Source organism: Apodemus sylvaticus, chromosome 16 (assembly GCF_947179515.1).
Source record: "Apodemus sylvaticus chromosome 16, mApoSyl1.1, whole genome shotgun sequence".
Classification (NCBI taxonomy): Eukaryota; Metazoa; Chordata; class Mammalia; order Rodentia; family Muridae; genus Apodemus; species Apodemus sylvaticus.
Window position 1 is genome coordinate 10456026 of NC_067487.1, and position 8595 is coordinate 10464620.

At 39.8% G+C, this 8595-nt stretch overlaps 1 pseudogene; it reads left to right on the top strand.

Moving 5' to 3' along the window:
- Positions 1–230: 230 nt before the first annotated feature.
- Positions 231–647, top strand: LOC127667094 (60S ribosomal protein L27-like; annotated as a pseudogene).
- The last annotated feature ends 7948 nt before the right edge of the window (positions 648–8595 follow it).

Genomic DNA, 8595 nt, shown 5'->3' on the forward strand with positions numbered 1-8595 from the left:
AAAGACATTTATAGGGGGAAATTTGTGGGTAAGAAAAGACCGCTAATCTCGGGATTCAGTAATCTGAGCTCCAATTCCTGCAAAATCCATCAGTTTCTCAAGACATCTCTCAATTTTCTCATGCTTAAAACAATTACAAAATTTAACAGCATTCTGAAGCCAACTTTGAATTAAACATTTAAAAAATGAGCATGGAACTTTCTGCTGGGTACCAGCTGATTGTTGTTGAAATGCGCACGCGAATGAAACCAGGGAAAGTGGTGCTGGTCCCGGCTGGGTGCTACACTGGATACAAAGCCATCATTGTGATTAATAATATTATTTATGGTGCCTCAAACCATCCTTACAGCTATGCCCAGGTGGCTAGAATTGACCGCTATCCCTGAAAAGTGACAGCTGTCATGGGCAAAAAGAAAGTCACCAAGCAATCTATGAGTAAGTCCTTTGGGAACGCTTATAACTACAACCAGCTCATGCTCATGCCCACAAGGTCCTCTGTGGATATCCCCTTGGACAAAACTGTTTTCAACAAGGATGTGTTTACAGATCTAGCTTTGAAATGCAAGGCCAGGTGGGAGGCCAAGATCAAGTGTGAGGAGTTATACAAGACAGGGAAGAACAAATGGCTTCCAAAGCTTTGCTTTTAGGTATATGTGTGTGTGTGTGTGTGTGTGTGTGTGTGTGTGTGTGTGTATTCATCATAAAAAAATTTAAAAATTAAAAATTTAAATAGAATTTTTAATTTTTAAAAAAAATTGAATAAAAATTAAAATAAATTTAAAAATAAATAAATTAATTAAAAAGAAATAGGTGTGGGATCTGGGGCAATGGGGAGATGGCTCACTGGATAAAGTGCAATCATGAGGACTTGAGTTCTGATTCTGCTGCACCAACATAAAATATAGTAAAGCATGTGTGCACCTGTGACCCCAGTGTGGGAGGGAGAGATGGGTGGATCAAGGAAGGCTCTCTGGAAAGCCAGAAGTCTGGGACTTCTAGGTCGAGAGACACACCCTATCTCAAAAAAATAATGTGGAAAAGCAACTATGGTAAACATCTTTGACATCAAACTTTGGCCTCCACAAATTCCTTCATGGCAACCCCCGAAATACACAAGTGCACATACACATGTATGTGCACACACACATATACACCACATACATCATATGCATACTACACACATACACATATGCACATATACATGCATACACATACAGCACACATATATATGCACACATGCACCTCATTCCTAAAACACACACATACAAATGATAAAATATAATAAAGCTGGTATAATTTTTATCCTGCACTTCCTTCAAGGTTGTTTTGAGCAGGGGATGAGATGACGGACTACTTTGAGGACAGTGGTTCTTTACAAAGTTATTATTAATTGTTCATCAGAATCAAGGAATGGAGTGTGACCAGCCATTCCTTAGACACCTTTATCTCCAACACTGAGAATAAAATCTATCACATGCGTGTTCTCTTCCAAGATATAGAAGATCAGAAATCACACAATTCTGTCTCACTTTAATCTGCTGTGATCCTCATTTGCCTGGTCACTTCAAAATTCTACTTCCTGCAGTAACAAAGCCAGGCATGGTGACAGATCTCAGCTGAGCACTGCTGGCTTCTCATGGAAATACTCTGGGCTACCTTTTCCAGAGCTTCAGACAATTTATACTCAGAGGGTTAAAAAGGGTCACATGAGTAAAGGTCTCATGAGGCCAAGCTGTATATAATCACAAGGACAATCCTCATATGACAAAACCATGTTTTTTTATATAATGGATAGTTTAAACTTTTAATTGAAAATCAGCAGCAAGCAACCATAAGTAATCTGAAGTAAACTCATTCCTATCTGCTACACCTGGGAGAAGAATGAAAACACATCCCAAGAACGATTTCATGTTTTGAAGAAACTGAGGTCCCAAGACATGTTTTCTTGGAGTAGTGTCACACGCATCCAGAAGTCTCTTTGCAGATATGCATTCCCAGAGCCAGTTCCAGCAGTTGAATCATTGGGCTTCTTTGAGTATGTCTGAGTACTTGTTTCCCAACTCTTAGGGGTATATGCCTAAGAGTGGAAATACTGGGCTATGCAGTAATTTTGCCAAATGGGTAATATTGTGAGAAACCACCAAAAAGTTACACCTGGTGTGAATGAATCACTTTGCATTCTTCCCAGCAAAGTGTGACTCCTTTCTATCATTTACCATTTCCTATATTTAATCTCTTACATATCTTTGAGACTATTGTCTGTCCTTCTGTTGGGGTAAGCTGTGTGAAATTGTGTCTCTGTCCTTCCTCCCCTACCTAAGGCATTCTCTGATTGGCTTTAATAAAAATCTGATTGTGGAGTAACTGAAGAAGTGAAATGTGGGACTTCCTAAGAGGGAGAAAAGAACTCTGGGAAGGAAAAAGAAGGAGCTTCTCATCAGAAGACATCAGAAGAGACAGATGTGACTATGGGTCTGGAAGGTATAGCCAGCCACGTAGCTGGATGGGGCTAGGTGCTTGGATTAACTTCGATGAACTAGTTAAGAGTCTGTCCAGTTAAGACCTAAGCTTTGAAATATGAAAATGTCTCTGTGTGGTTATTTGGGAAACTAACTAGCTAAGGAATAACTGCCACCATATTCATTTCAAGCATTCATTAATATATACAGAATAATAATCAATTTTAAAATTGTTTTACTCTCTAACATCCACAGTTCTTTCAAAAGGCCTGACAAGATCTTTGACTATATAGACAAAGAAACACCTAAGTTCCTTTCATAAAAGTATTATAGTGTTTTATTACTTTTGGTTGAATGTATATCTGTGTGCCTTATGTGTGGAGGTGAGAAAAAGACATTAGATACCCTGTTACTAAAGTCACAGAATTATTGGTTGCCAGTTTGTCCTTTTGATGGTGTCCTTTGCCTTACAGAAACTTTGTAATTTTATGAGGTCCCAGTCATCTGGGGTTGTTAGCTACATGGGTGCTGGGAATCGAACCTGGGTCTTCTGGAATAGCAGCCAGTGACCTTAACCCATTAACCATCTCTTCTTAAAAGTCTTCATGGATACAGAAGCAGGAAGAAAACAAAGACTCTGTTCAGGAAATTTTCCAATGTGCTCATTGCTCTTCCCCAGTTTCTTTTCTATTAGTTTCAGTATGTCTGCTTTTATGTGGAGGTCCTTGATCCACTTGGAGTTGAGCTTAGTACAAGGAGATAAGAATGGATCAATTTGCATTCTTCTGCATGCTGACCTCCAGTTGAACCTGCATCATTTGTTGAAAAGGCTATCTTTTTTCCACAGGATGGTTTTAGCTCCTTTGTCGAAGATCAAGTGACCATAGGTGTGTGGGTTCATTTCTGGGTCTTCAAATCTATTCCATTGATCCACCTGCCTATCACTGTACCAATACAGTTTTTTACATTATTGCTCTGTAGTACTGCTTGAGGTCAAGGATACTGATTCCCCCAGAAGTTCTTTTACTGTTGAGAATAGTTTTAGCTATCCTGGGTTTTTTGTTATTCCAGATGAACTTGAAAATTGTTCTTTCTAACTCTATGAAGAGCTGAGTTGGGATTTTGATGGGGATTGCATTGAATCTGTATATTGCTTTTAGCAAGATGGCCATTTTTACTATATTAATCCTGCCAATCCATGAGCATGGAAGATTTTTCCATTTTCTGAGGTCTTCTTCAATTTCCTTCTTCAGAGACCTAAAGATATTGTCATACAGATCTTTCACTTGTTTGGTTAGAGTCACACTAAGATACTGTATATTGTCTGTGGCTGTTGTGAAGGGTGTCATTTCCCTAATTTCTTTCTCAGCCTGCTTATCTTTTGAGTATAGGAAGGCTACTGATTTGCTAGCTTATGTTCTCAGATCAAGAATTGACAAATGGGACTTCATAAAATTACAAAGTTTCTGTAAGAAAAAGGGCACCGTCAAAAAGACAAATCAGTAACCAATAAATTGGGAAAAGATCTTCACCAACCCTACATCTGACAGAGGGCTAATATCCAATATATACAAATAACTCAAGAAGTTAGACCCCAGAAAACCAAATAACCCAACTAAAAATGGGATACAGAGCTAAACAAAGAATTCTCACCTGAAGAACTTCAGATGGCTGAGAAGCACCTTAAGAATTATTCACCATCATTAGTCATTAGGGAAATGCAAATCAAAACAACCCTGAGATTTCACTTCACACCAGTCAGATGGCTAAAATTAAAAACTCAGGAGACAGCAGGTGTTGGTGAGGATGTGGAGAAAGACGAACACTCCTCCACTGCTGGTGGGAATGCAAGTTGGTACAACCACTCTGGAAATCAATCCGGTGGTTCCTCAGAAAACTGGGCATGACACTTTCGAAGGACCCTGTTATACCACTCCTGGGCATACCCAGAGGATTCCCCAGCATGCAATAAGGACACAAACTCCGCTATGTTCATAGAAGCCTTATTTATAATAGCCAGAAGCTGGAAAGAACCCGGATGTCCCTCGATGGAGGAATGGATACAGAAAATGTGGTCTATTTACACAATGGAATACTACTCAGCAATTCAAAATATTGAATTCATGAAATTCTTAGGCAAATGGTTGGAACTGGAAAATATCATCCTAAGTGAGGTAACCCAATTACAGAAGAATACTCACGGAATGCAGTCACTGATAAGTGGATATTAGCCCAGAAGCTCTGAATACCCAAGACACAATTCACATATCAAATGATGCCCTAGAAGAAGGAAGAAGAGGGCCCTTGTCCTGGAAAGGCTTGATGCAGCAATGTAGGGGATTACCAGGACAGAGAAGTGGGAGGGGGTTGATTGGGGAACGGGCAGAGGGAAGAAGGCTTATGGGACTTATGGGGAGGGGGGAACTGGGAAAGGGGAAATCATTTGAAATGTAAACAAAGAATATAGAAAAAAGAAAAAGAAAACGAAGACTCTAAATAGAGCTATGTTACTCATTTTCAGTGATTTTAACATTAATCTGTAAAATAATCTCACATTTTAAGTCTATAAAATAATCTCACATTATAAGTCTATAAAACGAAATAACCCATAGATTTTTAACAATTATTTTTGTGTTATGTAAATTTCACCTTGATTAAAAACAAAACAAAACAAAATAACAACAAAAAAAAAAACCCAGTTCAACAACCAATAGGAACAGGAGGGAGAAAGGAAGAAAGGGTAGAAGGGAGGGAGAGAGGGAGAAAAAGAAAACTCCATATCTATATGCAGGGAGCCATACCCTAAAATCAATATCCCTCAGATTCAGCCCAACTCGCCTGTCAGTATTTAGATAGAGTGTAAACATGGTCTCCCGGGCAATGTAAGGAGTGGTTTGTCATTGAACTTGGAGAAAGTTTTTCTTATTGTGTTACAAGAGTGCCCAAGAAGACTCTTTCCTATCCAGTTGTAAATGAGAAAGCCAAGATCCCTGTCCTGGTAACTCCATCTTCAGGATATCACCTTGAGATGGCCTAGATTGTGTGGTCCAGGGGATGAAGGGGTTCAAGGACTGGATCATCAAAGGTGTATCCTAGCAACAGGACCCATCAACACCAAGGCAGAAACAGCTTGGGTCCTTGTGCATGACACTGGACTTCTGCTTCTTGCCATGCAGTTACAGTGGCTTCCATTGTCCTTCCCACTGTTCATAAGTCTCCCACCCCAAGCAACCAGGTTAGTCATGGTCACATGGCTGATGTACACTGAGAAAGACAAATTCCCAGTGGAGTGAGTCTGGGAAGATCACTACCAGTGAACTGCTTGCCCTTTAATTAGACAGAAATCTATTATTCCTCTTTCTTGTGCATTGGCCTTTACTTTGTTTTAACACTCAAGTAAGTAGGAAAAATTATTCCATGGGACTTGATGAATATGCAAATGTTAGCAATAGCAACATAGAATCAATTATAATTAAATTTATCATGTTTCCAGTTTGGCCTGATTCATTATGAGAAGGTTAAGTTTTTAGGCAACTTTGTATTAATTCTACAAAACAAGTTTGGCCTCCATTTCCTTCCCTGGAAACACTATTAAGAGTCAGCCTGTGGCTGTAATTTAAAATGCATACGGTTTGGAAGCCTGACAGGAGGAAACTACCCCACAGAATAAGAGGAAATATTTGGCACTTTCATTGGCCTATTTCAGAGTCTAAATCAGTGTGACTCCTTGAAAATGTGTCTAAAATTAGTTTTCCAAATCTTGGTTCTTCTGTGGTCACATGTGCAAATAGCTTGCACTAACATATGTTAGTTCCCCCATAGTCACACATGAAGTGGCTAAATTTCCAACAGACCGAGAAGTCATGCAACAGCAGAGATCAAAATGGGCAGCAGGGGAAAGCTCTGTACTCCAACACGACTGGGCATCTTCATCTATAAGACCAGGATGAACATACCTGTGTCAATATGTGTGCCAGAACTGGGGCTATTACTTACAATACCCTCCCCTCTGCTTTTTCTTAGAAAAATGTAATTGTTATGTTTTGTTTCTTCTTTTTCAACTCACCTGCTTTGGAAAAATGCATCCTCTTGATACACTAATCCATGAACTTTTCAAACTGGATCCAACTGTGCCTTTGACTCCACTTTAAACGTTGACGGTAAAATGTCACCCTTCCCTCTAGAACCTTCTGTAACACTGTCTTTTGTTATTAATTAATTACTTAATTAATTCTTATTCCATGACAGTTTCAGTCATGCATGTATATAATATCTTTTGGTCATTTTTACTCCCTATGGTCTCCTCATTTCCCCACACTCTTGTAGAACCCTTTCTTCTAGCAAGTCTCCCTACTTCCATGTCGTTTGCTTTTCTTTTCTTGACTGTGACCCACTCAGTTCAATTAGTTTTGCATAGGGGTGAGTGGCTTGCTGGTGCATGGTCCACTCCCCAGTGGCTGATCACTTCCTGTGAACAGCCTGCAGGTACTACTGCCACAGGACTCTCCCCTCTGAGGCACTCTCTGCTTTGCTCTCCCCACATCCTCGCGTGTCACTACGGCATCTCTGAGTCAGCTGTCCTTGCTGCGGAGGCTCTCTCTCCTCCGTGGAGACTGGACTGTCCTCATCTGCTGTGTGCAGCGCTGCATGACTTCAGTTGTCTGACCTCTCATCAGCTGAGAGCTGTTTCTGTGACTTCAGTATGTTTCTGTTGCTCATCGTTGTCCCCACTGGATCCTGGACAAATTAATAATTTTCTCTAGATAGACCTTGAAAATTGAGCAATACAATTCTATTAAATGTGGCACAATGGAAAGGGGAACCTCTTTCTTAAGCTTTGTTCTGTGCATTTATAAACCATAAAATTAAGTTCTGTGATCAAAGACTGTTTTCAAAATCAGCAAGAGAAATGGAATTATGTTTCTGTGAGCCCAGCATTAATGTGAATGGACACAGCATTAGCTACAGCGAGGCTGGCGGTTCGTGTAACTGACAAGGGCCATGGGTCTAGAACAGCTGTCCTCAGAGCCAGTTTCTGCTCCTTTATCAGCATATGGCTTTGGGGAGTTTCTTGATTAAGTTAAATGCAACCCAAGCCCCAACTCTGAAGATAGTCATAGAGTCTTCACCATAAGTTTGTTATGCTATGTGTGAGAGTCAAGTGGGTGGAATTCACCCAAAGCCATGAGCACAGCAGCACAGGCAGGGTGCTTCCCCTCTGTAAGCTCTGTGTTGTGTAATGATATAGAGCATCCACTAAGGAAGATGGCACAGAACACTCCAAACACTGTGGTTAGTATGATGGAGATCTGGACACCTCCTTTTAGAATTCAACTTCAATGTAGATTGATTAAAATAGATATCACAACCAGAACATTTATTTTCCAGGTTTTGTGTGATCTGACAACATTTTTACAGATTATATATTTTAAATAGTGATGTAAGCAACCTAGCAATCTAAGAAACTGGTAACTGATCAAAAAACAAATGGCTTCTTTTAAATTATATCACCTGGTTTATGCATAATGCCAATATAACATTAAGCTGGACTCAATTCTGTATGGAAGATCATTGGCCAAATCACTAGGATAAATTGCTTCCATTCTATTTCTCGTTGTCTTTATTGGAACCAATAGAAAACAACCACGCACATTTATTGAAAGTGTGGGATGGAGTAATGGAGAAAGAGATATAAAATCCTAAGCCAATAAAGCCCTGCCAGGACTCCTACTTACGGCCTCATATTTAAAGTTTCCTGTGACAAGTATTCAATGTGTCAACTGTTCAACGCCTGCCATCAAGGGACTGTCCTTATGGCCCTTCCTAGAATTCTGATCAAAATCAAATTCCATAGTGTAGTTAAATGTAAACCTTTCTTTTGACTGCTCTTTTAATTACCAATGGGTCAGTACTGATGCTTCCATGTGTGTGTCAGAAGTGTGATGTCACTGTCACCAGACTGTGCAGACCTGCCACAGAGGGAAAGCGAAGACCCCTGTCTGGACGCAGTTTTCAACAGCTCTCTGCAACTGTCTAAATTATCTAATACTTTTTACAATCCCAATTCTCCAATTAAATTGCTGCCTCTTTAAAATGTCTGTGTCATTCTTCTGAGCTAGTCTATCTTTCAAGACCC